Here is an 18,880-nt window from a genome sequence, read left to right as displayed (position 1 = left end):
ATTGACGTAAATAGCATGGACCAAAGAGACCGCTACATATAATCTTTCCAAATAATAATGCCTTTTTTCTTCTTTGTTTTGTGATTTCCATGTCATTTTATAAACAAATAAAGTGTATTACTAACACTGTTAACGATTACGTTGTCCGACTGCGCGCTCAAAGAGGCGTGTTGTTTCTAATTAAAAACGGTGAGACATGTCTACTAAATATGTCTTTTTTGACGGAAGCAAGTTTTTGTGCTTTTCCCAACAGTTTTATCCATGTTGTGACCACAGGCCTGACTGCTATTCTGCGTGCAGGTTTACTTTAAGCTTGGCAAAAGAAAATCATTTTTAGTTTTTCTTGGAAGAAATGTAGTTCTCCTTACCGTATTGAATAAATGATCTTACAATCTTTAGATGAGATTTACTTTTGAGGATATATAAATACAAGGTAAACATGATCTTTCTTAGTTTAGTTTGTGTAAGCTAGGCTTATGTTAGGTAAGTTCAGTGGCGTACTTAGGCGGCTATCGGGCCCATGCCCCCACGAAATAGATTTGTTAGTTTTTCGCATTCCACGTACAACAATAATCATTCTTACCATTTCTAAGAATTTCATTGACTTTCCATTTTCTTATGATCATTGCTCAGAAATAATACTGTATTTGTCAAAGTTCATTCCGTGTAAGAACTGTGTTCTTTTCTTCTTTTATTCGACCATTCTGCTCTTCTGTTTCTCTTTCTTAGTTGTTACTTTCTTTCGTTTCTTCTATCATACTTTCAACTGTTGTTAAGTTGTGATTGAAGTCGTTCGTCGTCAGTAACACCAAAACTAAGAGGAGCCGGTAAGCGAAACTGGTGTTCCATACAACTTGCAGGGATACCAACATAATGGGACTTTAGTTATTATAGCAAAGGAATATTTACATCGTTTAGTTATAAAGAAAGGTAAATGTTTGAATCCAAGAAAATCAAGACGGGGTAATAAGTAGCTCGGGAAATTAGGTAGGCTAAGAGGATGGTTCATTTTCTTCTATGAATAGAGTAAAAGGTTAGATTCACTGCTAAATTTTTGTGTGTATCACATCACATAAGATTCACTAGTCTGCAATTCTTGCCATTAAAACTGAAATCAGTATATTTCAGTTTCAACTTGTCTCAACATATTCTTTCAGGTAAAAACGTACACAGATAAAACTGAATGTAAGCTCTCTAGCAATGTGCTATCGAAACTCTATAGGTTTGTTAATAAATAACTCATTCTCAAGAATGAACTATCCGTTGTAGATTTCTTATGAAAAATTATTTATCTTACATCGTAAGTATGAATTAAATATTTATTTTAAAAATAATAACAAAATCCCTTTAATAGAACTTACTTCTAAGCTTAAATTATTTCTTTGGGGTTTTCCCATACACACACACACACAAAAAAAAAAAAACTTATCACATAATACTGTTATTATGAAAAGTAAACAATGACGTTAGAGCAATCTTTGAGAAATCATCATTTTCTTTATTTTTATACTTCAATAAAGTAACGTTATTCTCAGGGGTATAAAGAAAATTCAAAAAATCTTGAAGAATCTTAAAAAAAAAAAAAATTAAAACTCTCCCTGCGAGCACATTAAGCAGTGTGTCCTCTAGGCAGGGGCGGATCCAGGACGGACTTCTGGGGGGCGGTGGGTTGTAATACTGCTACTTAGAGCTACTTTTTAGAGCTCCAAACTCTGGAATGGGTTTTATTTATATATATAAAATAAGAACGTTTCCCCTTCTGGGGGAGGCGATTGCCCCGATCGCCCCCCCCATTTCGATCCGCCCCTGCCTCTAGGTCAATGTACAGTCAGCGATAATAGTTCTTACCGTTTAGTAAAAATTTATTTTTGGTGTAACGATGATATGGCTGGAACGTACGAAAAAATCATATATATATATATATATATATATATATATATATATATATATATATTTACTGCAAACTGTACTCAAATTATCGTTCCATTATGAAGTTATCTACGAAAGTAATTTCACCAAATGGAAAGAATTTTTATTGCTGACTGTACTATCTACATCGAGACGAACTGACGGACACGTATTCAGAAGATAATTTTTCAGCAGTGTAGGGGCCATGAAATGTGTAAATTATTTGAGATCTCAAATTCGTTTGTTTTTTTCGGTCAACAGTAAAAAAGAAAGAAAAAATTGTTGGAATCATATCAATGACGCGTAACATACCAAAAAGCAAGTTATTTCCACAATATAATAGAAGTTCGTTTAAAATGAGCTGATATTGCAATATTGCATGTTTATCAGCTGGTGGTGTTTCACGTGCTATATGGCTGTAATTAAGAAATGCTGTTTCGTCTCTTCGCTGTTTCCGGGGAAATGGTTGACAAACAAAACACAATCACAGAAGACGTGGGTGTTGATGACGTAAAGATAACGTCAAACATTTTTCGCTCCGCCTACTTGGTCGACCTTCTTATTCTTTTCTTGTTGTTGCCCCCTCCCCTTCCAAAATAGTACCCATCCCCCACTTCCAATGTCGTACGACACAATTTTCTACAACTAACTGAAAAAAAAAAAACACAATCAATGCTGGCTGGGCAAGACAATATAAGTACTGCTGCAGTCATTCTAGAAAATTGTGGAATTCCAGTGATATTTTTTTTTTTCATTTAATTAATAAAGTGGCTCGAAAAAATTAAAATGTAGGCCCTATTTTGTTACTCGCTCTTATGTTATGATTGCATATTACGTGAATTGTAATATAGTTCCTGTTATATTTTTGTACTCAACAATACTATTAATTAATGTTTAATGAAAAAAATTACAGATCTGATTAAGACCGACACCCATCGATAGACTTCTTTGAGTTCAACAAAATGACGAGGGAGAATATAAATCTTCGTGCGTCGTTTTCGAGAAAAACTTTTTTGTAAACTTCAAAATCGATTTGATAAAAGAACCGCGCTACGTATTAGTGTCATGCAGATTTTATTGACGTCGGCTCTCATCAACCTTTCTTTAGTATAGCATTAGGAAGAGTACGATATACAGGGTGGCCAATGAGATATCGCCCAAAATTATGACTGACTTGAGGAAGGAATTTAGGAATTTAGATTTCTAGGCTTTCGGCATCTAAGGCCATTTAGCCCGTCACGTTTTGAGGAATGACGTCTCTCTGCGAGCATACAATCCGGGGAAAGCCAAGGAAAAAAGGCTTGGGAAAGGAAGGGAGTGGCCTGGGACTTATAAGTTAGGTATCACCCCGGCATTTGCCTGGTGTGAATGACGAAAACCCAGGAAAACCTCATTTAGGGTGGCTGGCCTGAAAAAGCGTTGTACACTTTTTCGACCGAGTGGCCCCACCGGGAATCGAACCCGGGACCGCTCGCACCATGACTGACTTCAAAACTACTTTTGTTCGCCTATAATATTGCTTAAAGGTAAGATAGATATAAAACAGTCAATCACATAGAGCAGAGGAGGGGCACCGTAGCTCAGTGGTAGAGCGCTTACCTCTGGTGTGTGGAATCCCTGGTTCGATCCCCGCTCAATTAATTTTGTGATGGATAACATCGTGTCAGTGTGTTTTCTCGAGGTATTCCCGTTTCCTTCCACATTCTCATTTCACAAATTCTTCCATTGTCATTCACTTGCTTCAATCATCCATCTCCTTTATCCCAAAATGCGTACAACTCTATCCATCACGACTCTGGAACTCACTAAAGAAATAATAAACACTTCTGACCAGAGTACAGGCACGTAGCCAAGGGGGGGGGGGTCCGGGGGGTCCGGACCCCCCCCCTTCGAGACCAGAAATGAAAAAAATAGGGAAGGACGAAACAAAATGAAAAGAGAAAAAGAAGGATCAGCGTTAAAAATAAACTATAGGAAGCTTTTGGTTACTCTTTCTTATGAGGAAATTTGTATTACTTGCAATACATGGTTGCGAGTTGAGCGATTTATCCTGGAGGAGTCAGGGAATTTGAAATTTCTAGAAAAGTTGCAGAATTCTCAGAATTTCTGCTACTAGTCAGGGAGATTTCAAGCTTCTGAAAGCATAGTACCGTTGTGTAACTGCGTGGACATTTTTTATCATAATTTTTCGTTGTCGCATCCTTGCAATGTCAAACATGTTATTTCAAAAACAATTTTCTACTGCTCCTTTAACCTGTCATTTGAAACAGACAGTAGTTGACGGAATAATAAAAACAAAAATATATGTGGAAAGAAAGTTCTGTTAACATTTGATTCAACAGAGAAAGGAACGCAGATATTGCAAAATATTTTACAAGACATTATTGAGTATGTACTTTTTATAATAGTGAATATGTACTTTTTATAATAGTTGAGGTCATAATGAAAGGAAAATTGTTATATTTGAATAAACAGAGGAAGGATGTAAATATTGTATAATCGTTTTCAATACTTTTATTTATTTTACTCGAGATTTCTTCATAGTTTATTATAATACTTACAAACATATCCTCACAAAACAATATATGTTGATAGTAAAGTAGTTTAGATTGATCGAGCTCCTGAGCCTTCAGAATTTCATGTCACTCCCCCCCCCCCCCCCCGTTACGAAATCCTGGCTAAAAGAACCAATATATGTTTCAGTAAAATTGTTTAGAATGATCGAGCCCCTGGTGTGATGACCACAGTATTTCATGTCACGGACCCCCCCCTTCACGAAATCCTGGCTACGTGCCTGCAGAGTATATACACTTGTTTATTAAAAACTAAATTACAGTGTAACGGTTTCGACAACTTAACGTTGTCTTCATCAGACACTAACTCTCAGAGTGTTATCCCGTGGACAGTTGTAAATAAATATATCAGGTATCTCGCAACATGCAAGTGTGTTGCCTGTTAGTAAAGTATTTGTAACCGTGCTCCAATGGTAGTGAAATAGGGTGTTAATTAATTTTAATATTAGATAGTATAATAATTAGGTTAGGTTCTGACTTAGCAATAGCGTTATTTATATATTTTGTGATTAGTACTTTTGTTTTCTTTTCAGGTCTTCAGTGGATTCGATCAAGAATGTGATTAATAATTTTGTTTTCTTTTCAAGCCTTCAGCGGATTCGACCAGGAATGTGATTAATACTTTTGTTTTCTTTTCAGGCCTTCAGCTGATTTGACCAGCATAATAACGAAGAGGTTGTTGCGGAGAGAGGTAAATATATCTTAATTCCTTTTCCGTTTCTTTCTATCCCTTTTATTATATTGTTTTACACATGTTTTTGTCTTCTTTCTTTTCATTATATTTATTATGCAAAAATATTCGCATTTGCTGTTTATAATTGAATGGTTTTAGTTCAATTAATACAGGGTAGCGCAGGGAAATGGGAAATATTGAATCTAGAATTAGCAACACTGTATGGCCGGCATTTTGTTGGAACCGATAAGAGACTTTGGACTTTGCAATTTAGGAATAATGAAGCATTGAAGTTGTGTGGAACATGTGTTCGACGTGAAAGCATTTGATAAGAACCGTGACACTACGGCCTCCTAGGTCCCCTGAACTCAGTGTGTGCGATTTCTCTCTGTGGCTAATATTTGGGGGCATCTCGCACACGTCCTGAAGACATTGTTGAACTGAAACTGAGGATTAAAGAGGGACTCAGTGGCGTTCCTCAAGATGTAATACACTGAGCATTCCGGTGAATTTCCAAGACATACTCGTATCATAATATTTATGCCGAGATGGGACACATATTTGCGATGTCGTCTTCAAGAAGTAAAGTGGCATGTAAGTGCCATAGCTGATATAATTGTTAATGGAATACTTTTTACATGCATTTCAATCATTAAATAGAATATATTTTTTCCTGTGTTGATTAGTGGATATTACGTCAATTGAAATTTTCTCGTTTTCCCGCGCCACCTTATACATATTCTAGCCAAATTATCAATTACTACCCTCGTCGTACGTAAAGTAATATGATTTTGTACATACGCATTAACCATACCAATCTTTTTTAAGGTATGGTTCCCCCAATCTCCAACTCATCCATATACGAATAACGTCCAAATATATATACGTAAGTTTGTTATACATATTGAACTATAAAATATTAACCCTATGCTTTTTAGATTGACTATTGATGCAGTTGGCATGCTTAATCTAATATTGACCTCCTGCTGCAAAACCAAATTATATTCGATAGTTTTATCTTCGATTCGAAACGTAAAATTTAGAAATAGTAGATCCCAGACATATTGTTTATAAGAAGATCAAGCACCATGAAGTTATAAGGAGGATCCTCTTCTCCAAGCCTCGCCTCGAATTCAGCAATCCTACTGGCGTCATGTTTCCAAAATAAATCACACATAGATCAATCTAAATTTTACCTCGACTGGAACTAGGTAGAAAATGTAAACTTCCTGGATTGATATTATTCGTTTCTTAGCAGTAAATAAAGTTAAAATAGGATTATCAGCTTTTTAAGATATATATGCTGTTAGTTCAGGACAATATGTTCATTCATTTCGTCACTACCTTTAATGAAGTTAATAGTTAATAGTTGCGCCAGACATACGTCCCTATGTACTACAAGTGTTTAACAGTATTATGTAGACCCTAATGCAGTGTTTCCCAAGCGGTGTGCCGCGAATGGGCCGCTGGTGTGCCGCGAGAAATCGAAACAAAATTATTAATTTTATAGCAATCAAATTGCTAAACGTAGGGAAAAATGTATATTTGTGTTTCACATTACTATGAAACTCTACTATGAATCTACAATTTTAAATTTCATACCGAGTTACTATTCTGTATATTTCTAATGTTGAAAAAAGTATTTGGTATCATTGTTATGACCATTATTGCTTCTTTATTGTTGCAGACTATTTCATAACTTGAAAATTTAAAATATCATTCAATCTTTTCGACAAATTACCCACGTTTGTGTTTTAAAAGTAAAAGAGATTTGTTTGTTCGTTCGTTATTTAGTGATCTCCTTCTTAGTAGAAGCTTGGATACAGTTTTTAAAAAGAAAGCATATTTTTAAAAACCTAAGTCCAATATTTCATTGCAATTGTTATCTATTTTTAAATTAGAATGAAAAGTAAGCATAACTATTTACCACGGGGAAAAAACCAATGACCGAGCTTTCTTCTCTGCGAGAAGGAGATCAATAATCACAGAAAAATACCACTGTGTTTTATATTTACAAATAATAATATCTATAAGTGTGCCGCCAGAATCCAAGTAACACCCGTATTGTGCCGCAAGTTGAAAAAGGTTGGGAAACGCTGCCCTAATGACTTGTATAAGTAATTGAGTTGTATTATATTTATTATATGATGGCACTGATCCTAATTCTCAAAATTGTCCTTAATCTTACGTTGTTATGAGTTCGTATTGAATTATATTTGTCAATATAGTCTTTCTGTAATCTTTTTTAATGAAGTACATAGTCCGCCGCCATTTGAATTAGATAATCCACAAACTTGTATTGAGTCTATAAATGTATTAGTAAGATTACATTAAATATTGACATGAACAAAATATCGTATTGCTTGAAATATTAACAGGTATGAAAGTAATATTGAATTGAATTGCTTACAAATTGTTGGATAGTTAGACCTAATTTTTACATTATTTGCTGTGATTGTCATTTGTTATTCAATATACTGTGTATTATTTTCAAGGATCTTATAATAGAGGATCTGCCCTTACAACAAAATCTTGAAGCCATACGTCACAGTTTCACCACCCCTACTCTGCCCACTCTGCCCAATAGGATTGCAATATTTTGAGCCAACAATCATGGCGGAAACAAAAGTAGCCAATCTGACGATGGTGAAAACGAGAGTAGCCAATCAGACTCGCCGATACTCGGTTGTTTTTTTTGGCTTCATTAATTTAATAGGATAAAGATACATATCGGCAGATCCTCTATTTTATAACACCCTTGATTATTTTTATGTATTATTTGTACTTAAGACCAGGGGCGTCATTTAGGAAGGGCAGGAGGGGGCAATTGCCCTCCCCCAAGAGTTTGAGGAATACATATACTTTAATAGATTGTCTACTAATACACTAGTACAAACCGTGAAAGTTTTATATCAGTAGTGCTCCTGCCCCCCCTCAAGCAAATTCTGAAATGACGCCACTGCTTAAGACACTATGTTTTAGAAGGTTGTTGTCTAATTTTTGTAAGTTTTTATCCAGATGAATTAGTAACAGAACCACAAAAGAATACGTAAAGAACTAATAATAATAATAATAATAATAATAATAATAATAATAATAATAATAATAATAATAATAATAATAATAATAATAATAATAATAATATTTGGTCTAGGAATTAATTCGTGCGGTTGGTACGCACACATTGAAGCTGTAGTACAAACACAAAATACATAAATACCTTAAGAAAAATATTGTCCATCGCTAGCCACCACTTTCGCCCATCTGTCAGGCAATGTACGGATTCCGTGGCGAAAGAAGTCCTCATCCTTGGAAGCGATCCAGTCAGAGACCCATGTTTCGATATCTTCTGAAGAAGTAAACCGCTGTCCAATCAAATCGTTGTTCATGCAATCGAACAAGTAGTAGTCCGAAGGAGCAACGTCTGGTGAATACGGCGGGTGGGGTAAAACTTCCCATCCGACATTTTCTAAATAGGTTTTGACCGGTTTTGCGACATGTGGGCGAGCGTTATCATGTTGAACAATAAGTTTATCATGTCTGTTCTCCCATTCTGGTCGTGTTCTGGCCAGAGCTTGCTTCAAACGCATTAATTGTCGTCGATAACGTTCTCCATTCATAGTTTCACCCGGTTGCAGCAGCTCATAGTACACCACACCTTTCATATCCCACCATATGCACAGCATAACCTTTGCACAGTGAATATCTCGTTTTGGTTGTGATGGACCTGGTTCACCTGGTTTCACCCAGGCCTTTTTTCGTTTAGGGTTCTCGTAATGGATCCACTTCTCATCACCCGTAATAATTCGATGCAGAAACCCCTTTCTGCTCTGTCGTTGAAGCAGCAATTCGCAAATGGTTTTTCGTCTTTCAACGTCTCTGTCTTTCAATTCATGTGGAACCCAATGTGACATCTTTTGAATCATTCCCATGGCTTTCAAGCGTTTGGAGACTGTTGTTTGATCAACGCCTAATGCTGCTGCAAGTTGTTCCTGCGTTTGACACGAATCCTGCTCGAGCAATGCTGTCAATTCTTCGTCTTGAAATTTTTTTGGCTGTCCAGCTCGCTCTTGGTCTGCCAAGCCGAAATCACCACTTCTAAACCGTGCAAACCACTTCTGACACGTTTGCTCAGCTAGAGCATGGTCACCATACACTTCCACCAAAATACGATGACTTTCAGTCGCACTTTTCTGCATGTTAAAGTAATGCAGCAGGACACCCCGCAAAAACACTTTATCAGGCACAAATTGCGCCATGTTCACTTAACTACAAACTGGTGTTGTTGACGCTTTAATCCACTGCCCTATACTACGAACGATACGCGATGACAGGGGTTTGCAACACATGTGTGGATACACGGAACTGTGGGACGCTCCGTTCGTTGCGCCATCTCTTGTCCACCCGCACGAATTAATCCCTAGACCAAATAATAATAATAATAATAATAATAATAATAATAATAATATTAATAATCACACACAACAAACACTCTTGTTCACATGTCCGCCATCTTCATGATCCCAACAATGTGTGTTCTGGACTTCCAACTATTTATATTTTGACTAAATAAGTTTATTGTATATTTTTTCTTCTTTTATAAAAATTAATAGATATTGTAGTTATTTTATGGTTCAGAACAATGTCCAAGTCGCACATCAGTTAACATAAACTCGTTTCTTAACTCAAAATTCAAACAACAAATAACGAAAACTCAACTATAAAATTCCGTAATATAAAATAAGAGGAAAATGTCTCCAAAGGACTGTAGTATGAAGAGTGGAGCATTATTCCGCGACCCGTGTCATTGCTGATTAACACGTTGAGTTGGAAATTGAAGACATCGGAAAAGAATTCAACTCTAAACCTCACCCTTCCTTACGCCCTGGTTGTGAATGATGATTATATGGATAAAAAACCATCAGCATTTTCTATTACCACAGACCCAGAGAAGTTAGAATACGAACAGACAGTACAGTGTGAAAGAAATTAATATTAACTGTGAAATTACCAAGATGTTCACATAACATTAATCTCCATTACAGCTGTTTGCTGTGTGCTTGCTTTAATTTCTAAATTAATAAAAGCAGCAAAAATATTCATACAGTTGGCAACTACATTCCCAAATCTGTTGTATATATTCAGAGTGCGTTGGCGATTTTGGTAGAACAAAAAGTATAGTAGTCGGCCGGTGTGTATAGAACGCGGTAGTGTTATGAGGCAGATTTTCATATGTATGTGTGTAATATGTGTTGGTGTATGTACTGCATTGTGGGCTAGGTATGGGAGGGTGAGAGTAACGTACGAAGGAGCGGGTAATATTGGTATAGATTCAAATTGCTTTGGGGAGTTGGTGAATTCCCAGCAGTGTTATATGAGCAGCGGAAACGCAGGGCTGCCTGCACGATGAACGCAACCGCAAACTATGGCAGCTCCTATTTTAACCAAGATGAGTAAATGAAATTTTAAATGTTCGATTCACTTCTTGTAATAGCTCATACGGTACTCACTCTTTTTTACCCCCCTCCCTGGTTCAGTTTTTCCCCCTACCACCGTCCACTCATTATCTCTCTTCATTCCGTTGTCAAAACTCTCAGGAGAAGCAATGGCTAAATTGAAAAGGGATTAAAATCTCTTATAATTTGATTATTGTTCATAACTAGAGGCAAAAAATATTCTCATCTGAATGATAAATAGGGGGACACAGGACAGGATGCTTATTGGTTAATCTTCGTTAGATTTAATTCAAATAGAAGGTTCCGTATCATATAGTTCAATTCAGGGGTACCCATTCTTCTATCTTAGGTCCATGATGCAAACCTAAAATTATCGTAGTGTTGTGCCCCTCCCCCAAGAAAATTAATATTATTTTAGAAGTTATTCAATCATTCCAATACCCCCTTCCCCTCGAGTAAGGCCTTCTCCCTGTGAGTTCACTCGATTGAAAAAGTGTAGAAGCTTTTTCAGACCACACATCCTGAGTGAGGTTTCCCTCATTCACACCAAGGAAATGCCGGGATGGTACCTAACATATAGGTTTCAGGCCGCTTCCTCCCTTCCCGTTTCTCGCATAATGCGATTGCCGAGGGACATCACCCTTCATTAATGACGGGCTAACATGGCCATAGATCTCGAAAGCCCAGAAATCTAATTCCTAATCCTAATCCTAATGAGGGCTAACATGGCCATAGATGCCGAGAGCCCAGAAATTTAATTCCTAATCCTAATCGTAGTGATGGGCTAACATGGCCATAGATGCCGAGAGCCCAGAAATCTAATTCCTAATCCTAATCCTAGTGAGGGCTAACATAGCCATAGATGCCGAGAGCCCAGAAATTTAATTCCTAATCCTAATCCTAGTGATGGGCTAACATGGCCATAGATGCCGAGAGCCCAGAAATCTAATTCCTAATCCTAATCCTAGTGAGGGCTAACATGGCCATAGATGCCGAGAGCCCAGAAATTTAATTCCTAATCCTAATCCTAGTGACGGCCTAACATGGCCATAGATGCCGAGAGCCCAGAAATGTAATTTCTAATCCTAATCCTAGTGACGGGCTAACATGACCATAGATGCCGAGAGCTCAGAAATTTAATTCCTAATCTTAATCCTTATAGTGTAAGGCGTTCATTAAAACATGTATTTCAAGTTTAAATTATACACTTTTTAAAGCAAGCTTAAATTGTTGAACTTACTTTCTGTTGGCCCCCTCCTAAAATGTTAATGACGCATTTTCAATCATGATTTCACCCTTGTGAGAAGTCTCTGGTTTATGAGACTCCTTGTTCTACTGCTGTGTTGTTAGTAAATAGTGGACTTCCATCTAGGCTCCAGTCTTCCGTCTTTACTCGAAACTTAGTTTTGTCGTCATTTCTAATCTGCAATGTCATTAATAAAATTAAATTAAAAGCTTTATATGAGCAATCAATGTCATAATAACATTTACATATAACAACGAAACTTCCAGCTGCATTCGTTTGGATAGCAAAACGCGACACAATTACCTTTTTCTTACATACAGTATTTATTATTATTATTATTATTATTATTATTATTATTATTATTATTATTATTATTATTATTATTATTATTATTATTATTATTACTATAATATGCATCGGTGAGTCTAACAAAAATACTCTCGTGAACAAACTTGAAATGGTCCAAAAATGTTTTCTTAGAATACTTTGTTCCAAGTTAGGACTGGATTATTACTTTAACAAGTCCGAATAGCGAATACTGGAAAATATATTTTAAATTTGAACCAATACCTGACACAAGAAATTTAATTGACTCTATATTTGTAGAAAGGATATTTGACAACCGATGTAACTCGGACTATATTTTTTAAAATGTGCATTTTAAAGTTCCCAATATGCGGTACAATAGTAAACATTTTAATGCAACAATATGATAGGAAACATAATTTAATCTCTAGACTTTTAACAAAATATAGTAGACGGGCATATCTTAAAATATGACTATTTTAGAATTTTTAATATAACTTAGTATTTGTTTTTATCTTTACTTTTAATTTTTGACGTCTTAGTTTTTCAATAATTGACATAAACTACACTGTCAGAGTTTATCTTATTATCAATTGGGGTCATGTTAAAGAATTAATCATTATTTGTATCTTTTAGTGTATTATAGTGTTAAAATAATGTTGTAAAATATGACAAAGTGCTATATTTCAGTTGTTCTCAGGAGTAAAATAAAGTTTATTATTATTATCATTTTCAACTAATATCTCTTTATCCGAGCAGGTGCTGTAGTATACAGTATTATGAAGACAATCGAAGTATTTTACTTTCCCTCTGTGTTTCTTCCTTTATTCTGGGTTTTCAAAAAAATTTCTTCCTATTCCGCGTATGTCCAACACTAGTTCTTCTCTATCTTCTTTAAGTTTCTTTCTTCTTCAATTTCGACCATTTGAAACACTTTTTACCACGTCTTGTGTTCCATTCTGATGTTCTCTACGATCCGCACCAGTCTCTGTAATAATTTTAATAAATAAATTGATGAGAATACAAATATATATATAGCCTACAAAAATGTATAACTAGAAAGTAAGTCAGGCAGTATGTACATAACAATGTTACGATATGAACTACACAGAAAAAATGTATGTGGCGTAGCAAAAACGTAGATTGCATGTGTAAATCCTGTACTTTTTGGATTTAACATACGACTATACGTATCAAATAAGGTTATGTATGTTGGCACTTTCGTTTCTTTCTTTCAAAATGCATTCCTATCTGTTCCCATTTATTATTAATAATTTATTTCTTGCATTTATTAATAACTATCTGAAAAACCCATATTCGCATGGTGGCTGTATTTGGAAGTCAACGCCTGTAGTAGTATCACCGTTGATTTCAGCGAGTGCGAAAACTATGGATTTGACATTAATATCGGTCATTTTGGATTATTTTTACATGTCAGGATATCCCCTCCGGTACCCCCGACCCGCAGCCAAATGAGGCGATACCTTCCGTATGAAAGAAAGAACCGTATAGAAAAAATATAGGCGGTAATGATCTCACATTGAGATAGACGTATGAAACATATAACTGACGTATACGTATGTAATATACGGAAATACTGTTAGATGTCAGACGTACTACAGCGACATGATGTAACATCTAATCGGGAAAAGGTTAGTATCCATGTATCATATGGATAATGCACGCTCCGTACAAATTTCCGTAGTAAACTTATGGATCCCGTATATTGTATAATATACCGCTGTCCGCATAACGAATTCTTCTCAGTATAATATTTGTTTCCATGTCTTTTTTGATAGGACAAAAATTATCAGGGTACAGTTCATGACGTCACAAGTGTCGATAACCTAGAATTCCCTGCTACATGAGACATCTTGGGAACAACTATCAGGACATTTAATATATTTTGTAAGTGTTAAGTAGCCCACTTCTAAACAATTGTATTACTTGTGTAACCCAAGTTTAGCGTCCTTTTTCAGCACCGAGGCTATATAAGACGTGGATCTACAGTTTAAGATGAAATTTCGAATTAATTCGGCGATCAAATTTAAATGCTTTCCGACTGAGAATGTCATATGTGGAGAGCAGAAGGAAATATGTGCCCCTGAATTTGAGAAACATGTATTTGTAATAAATTACGTACTAATACACTCAGGGCCGGATCTACTATATGTAATGTGCCTTTGCAAGGGGCGTCAAATTTCGAAGGGCGGCAAAATCTATCATAACTATACATTATTTACAATAAATAATTCTTGTTGAAAACAAACTTCATGATAATGGTAGTTAAATTTACTAAGCTGGCCTCCTGTTTAACTACTACATTCATAAATCATGTTTACGCCATGTTTAGTTAGCTATCACAGTTTCGATATGAAAATTAGTCTTCTCTTTGTCACAACAAATTCCTTATCATTGAAGATGGAAACAATATTTTTTTGAATTTTTTTAAACAAATATAAAAGGAAAATCAAGAAATAAATACAGAAGAGCTAGTTGCACTGGAATTGCAAACTGATATATTCAGATTGAAGCTCGATATTGAATTATATATATATATATATATATATATATATATATATATATATATATATATATATATATATATATATATATAAAAGAATTGCCATCTTTCCTCTGCAGGCGTGTTTGCTTTATGTTTCACTATCAAAATGGATTGTTATTTAAAGAAAGATACAATAGACACATCGAGATTGTATTTGTAGTATTTAAGCCTTTCTGAGTGCGAGTGCATTTTCAATCTCCTTCGTTGTTTATGTTGGGATAGCATATTTAAAATCGTGGGTTTCTGGAGAAATGGGGGCGTCAATTAATGTCATTGCACGGGGCGCAAATTGCCTAGAACTGGCCCTGAATTTACTAAGAAAATATGTGAAACTCTTATGTTGGTGGACAATTTTACCGCATCTCCCTGCAAAACTTGAAATGTTGCCACTAAGCCAGTGATCTAATGATAAAAAGTGCGCTCTGTAGCCACTAAACAGAGGGGAGAGCTATCCTTGTATAAGTTATACAGTTTTGATACATTTTTAAATTTTAAAAAATTGCAAACTGGTTTATTATTTTTTTAAAAATTATTTTTCCTCTATGCCCTAAAAACTTCAATGACACACTACGCGTCTTAACCGTTCCCCACTCCTTGTGGATACTTCTAGTATATAGATGTATCAATAATAGTGAAATCCATTTTGTGAGCTTTATATTTGGGGAACGTCATGTTAGGAGACAACTACAGTATTAGATAAATATATGACAACTGGGAAGTACGTACTCTTTCCAGATCTTCTCTCCGCAAGTATCATTGGCCATTCTTCGCCCCCACCCTCTCCTTTCCTTCCCCACCTCCGTCGCAACTGAACAGTGTGCAAACATACAGTAGCAAGTTTGGTAAGAGAGAGAATCAATAAACAAGCGAGATTTATAACAGCCGAGATATTTCAATCCTTAAGAAAACAAAGCCTCGGCTCCTGCGACTTACGCACAAGATATCAAGGATTTACACATTCTCATCGTCACACACACACACGTTGCTTCTTATTTTGTGTCAGATTCTGCAAACTAGTTGGCTATCTCAAAAAATACTACAATGCTGTTTCATGCAGTTGTTCGTCGTATCTTTTCTTTAAGACAAGGGAAAGGTAGTTTATTTACAGAAATGGCCATAAATATATCAAGAGCTAGGTGTGCTTATTTTACGTAAATGGCTGAAAAATCTTGTTTAAAAATAATTTTAAAGAAGAGTGAGCTATAGCAAATCAGATAGCGCATATTTCACTGGATGATAAGTGGTTAGTACATCGACAACCCGCGCTGTCCTCCTTGACTCTTAGTCTTCTAGTTTGTAATTCAAGTTACGCTCCAATTTTCTCATTATGGATGGTCAGTAACAAAAAATGATATGGAATTTATATAGAGGGTGGTCTCTCACCTATGGAGGGAGATTAATTAATTTACATTTACCAGAATACGAAACACCGTGTGCTACATTATTTATGTATTTATTTGCCATCAATACAACAAGCATAAGCCCAATTATAGTGTTGGTGTATTACAAAATAAATTTACAATAGTTTTCTTAAACATAGAGTTCATATTACATATGTCAATTTCTTTGTGTTCGATACATATTTTGTTATAAGAGGAGCATATTCTCCATATTGGTGGTTTCAATAATACGTTGGTCTTGCTTTTTTTTTGCAATAGAACAGGCTAAAGTCATCAGCACGAGTTTTAAGTATCGGAACATGAAAATTTAGTGTTGATATCAGATCCATACAGTTGAACTCGTTTTCTATTACAGTTTAACCTCATTAATCCGAATATTTGTTTGCTCATGCTGTTCGGATTGTCAAAAAATTACTAAGGAATGCTGAAAAAAACCGCCAGAAACAAGCTTAATTAAAGTACGTACATAAATTTACTGACAATATGTACGTACGTACAATAAAATGAAAAATTACACAATAAATGGCCGTGTGCACCAACGAAGTTCAACTGTTGAACGAGGGTCATAACCAAGCTTGGTGAAAATGTCTGTTGCACCAACAACGTTCAAGATTAAGTCTCGGTCAAATGGTGGATAGGCCAAGTTTGGAAGTTTAAACTTCGTTGATCCAAATCAGTCTGTTTACATTCAATAATGTCTTTATATTTTTCTACTAATGAAATTACAATACATTTCTCGTGTTCGGAAAAATTTTTTTGCTCGTCGTTTCATTATTTTTTTTTCATCACAGTTACGATCACTGAAATTAGACTACTCACAACTCTATGCACACAATCTCGAAAGTCGAAAAGACAAGCACGCGGTATGCTTTCTTCATTTGTTACTTTGTTAAACGAAGATTAGAGACAAAAGACGACCAATCAGAGTTGATTTTACATATGTACTGAACTTCGACTTTTAACCCTTTCCGGATCCTGGCTTTTTGGGCTATTTTTTAGACTTTCAGTCAAGCAGCTACTGTATCGTCACTATTTATCCTAGGATCATAGTTTATACCTCATTCTCTTCAGAATAGAGCTGGCTTTCAAATGGTACCACTTGCATGCTCATACCGTATACCAGAAGCGGGTAAAAATGTCAAAGTGAAAGTTTCGGAGGGAAAATTTTTTTTTCGCGAACTTTGCCCCCCCGGACCCCCCGGACCCCCCCTGTGTGAACGTAGCCATCTAAAAAATCTGAGAAATAGTACTTGGTATACTGAACGTGTGTGCCAAATTTCAAGTTTCTATCTTGAATAGTAAGGGAGAGAGAAATTTTATCAAAATTTCCCACAATGCCCCAAATTACCACAAAACACTATGATCTCAGGGGAAAAAAATCCTGAGACATCCCTAATTACCCTGGGGTCATGTGTCGCCCATATTCCCTTCTGGATAGAACTGCCTTTCAGGCGGTACCATTCACATTTCTCCATCATGTATCTAAGGAGGGAAATTGCAGAAAAAAGGGATTTTTTGTCTAAATTTCAATTTTTTCAACTTTTAGCCCCTCTGGACCCCCCCTGTTTTAACGCAGAAATCTGAAAAAAAATCCATTAAATACCACTCGGTAAACTGAATGTTTGTGCACAATTTCAATCTTCTAGGTGCAAAAATAGACCCGCGAGAAAAAAAAATTCAGAAATTTCCCCATGTTATCCTATACAGAAGTATATTTTGAAAAAAAAATCACTGAGACGTCCCTAATTACCCTAGAATAATAATTCGACCGTCATTCTCTTCAAAATGGAACTGCCTTTCAGACGGTATGACTCAAGTGTCCCCATCATGTATGCGAAGCGGGAAAATGACGAAAAACGGGACTTTGGGGGTAAAAATATCCCTTTTTCACCCCTTTGCCCCTCTGGTTCCCCCCCTGTTTTAGCACTGACATCGGAACAAAAAATCTGATAAATACTACTCGGTGGACTGAATGTTTGTGCAAAATTTCAATCTTCTATGTAGAAAAATAAGCCCGCCAAAAAATATTGAACATACGCTTAGAAAATGAGAAAAGAAATTTTTGTCTTATGACGTCATCACCTCCTATGTCTGGATGCAGGACGGTCTGAAACCATACGTAATGTCTTCTACAAGGCCTCTGGACTTGGAAAACAAAAAAAAAAAAAAACTCGGACGAAAAAGCTCAAATAGAAGAGAAATAACGCAATGTACCATGAAAAATGCGTATGGTACAAATTGTACCATAGGATCCGGAAGGGATGGTGCAACAAAAGTCCGGGAACCGCGTTTAAACTTGAAAGTTTATTGTTAAACGCGTTTGAGTGAACGCTCGTTTAAACTTCATTGGTGCACACGAATAAAAGACCTACTTGAAAATGAAACTTTATGTTACTGTTCTTTGTAAATTCTAATCGTTTTCTGGTCTGCTTTTCTGAAGGACTTACGAAACACATCACGCAATTGACACAGAGTCAGTGCACTGGAATATCGTTTTTATCTGCTCATGCCAAACAGGTGTTGAAAACTTGCATCGCCTCTGCATGCTTGACACTTGAGTTGATTCTTCTTACTTTCTTCATTACCACTCTCTGCTTCTTCTCATACACGTTGGATAATTTCAGAATCATGTTAGTGTTCATTGCCTCTTCTTCATTTAGCCACTCAGTAACATAGCATGAACAATGTTAAGCACAAAGGAGCCATCTGATGAATTTTCGTTTGGCGGTCTTTAGGGAAGATGCCAAAGTTT

At 35.9% G+C, this 18,880-nt stretch overlaps 1 long non-coding RNA gene across 4 annotated transcripts in view; it reads left to right on the top strand.

The window, feature by feature from the left end:
• Positions 1-18,880, top strand: part of LOC145663816 (uncharacterized) — a 570,212-nt gene that overhangs the window by 300,074 nt on the left and 251,258 nt on the right. For all 4 annotated transcript variants that reach the window (XR_014127275.1, XR_014127273.1, XR_014127274.1 and 1 more), the window contains exon 4: positions 5,121-5,172. This is a non-coding gene — a long non-coding RNA (uncharacterized LOC145663816). The remainder of the gene's footprint in view (positions 1-5,120; positions 5,173-18,880) is intronic.

The sequence above is a fragment of the Thermobia domestica genome, chromosome 11 (genome assembly GCF_964235325.1).
Source record: "Thermobia domestica chromosome 11, izTheDome1.hap1.1, whole genome shotgun sequence".
Taxonomy (NCBI): Eukaryota; Metazoa; Arthropoda; class Insecta; order Zygentoma; family Lepismatidae; genus Thermobia; species Thermobia domestica.
Note: the sequence above shows the minus strand (reverse complement) of the source record. Positions and strands in the feature narration are given on the sequence as shown.